Source organism: Penaeus monodon, chromosome 33, assembly GCF_015228065.2.
Source record: "Penaeus monodon isolate SGIC_2016 chromosome 33, NSTDA_Pmon_1, whole genome shotgun sequence".
In the NCBI taxonomy this organism is placed as follows: Eukaryota; Metazoa; Arthropoda; class Malacostraca; order Decapoda; family Penaeidae; genus Penaeus; species Penaeus monodon.
The window spans coordinates 24,300,411-24,300,676 of record NC_051418.1 but is presented as its reverse complement, the minus strand read 5'-3'; the positions used below and the strand labels follow the sequence as shown (position 1 = coordinate 24,300,676).

The 266-nt window shown below is 42.1% G+C and overlaps 1 protein-coding gene across 1 annotated transcript in view; it reads right to left on the bottom strand.

Annotated features, from left to right (window-relative positions):
- Positions 1–266, bottom strand: part of LOC119594179 (restin homolog) — a gene marked incomplete at its 3' end in the record, with an annotated part of 178,844 nt that overhangs the window by 177,557 nt on the left and 1,021 nt on the right.

Here is a 266-nt window from a genome sequence, read left to right as displayed (position 1 = left end):
AAAGAACAGGGGTAAGAGATGATAAAAATAAAAAGGGGAACAGAGAATGGACAATGAAGAAGGCAATAGAAAAGGGAAAAAAAAGAAAAGGAGAAGAGTGAAGGGATAAAAAGTAAGGGAAAAGAGAAAGAGAAAAGAAGGAGGGTGACAGCATCACCTTCCGCTGGGCCTCCATATCTTGAGATTATCTTAGACGCGGAACATCTTGCGTGTCCTCCTGCCTGATATTAACGAAAAGGAAATCCCCCGAAGCGTAAACAACCCTG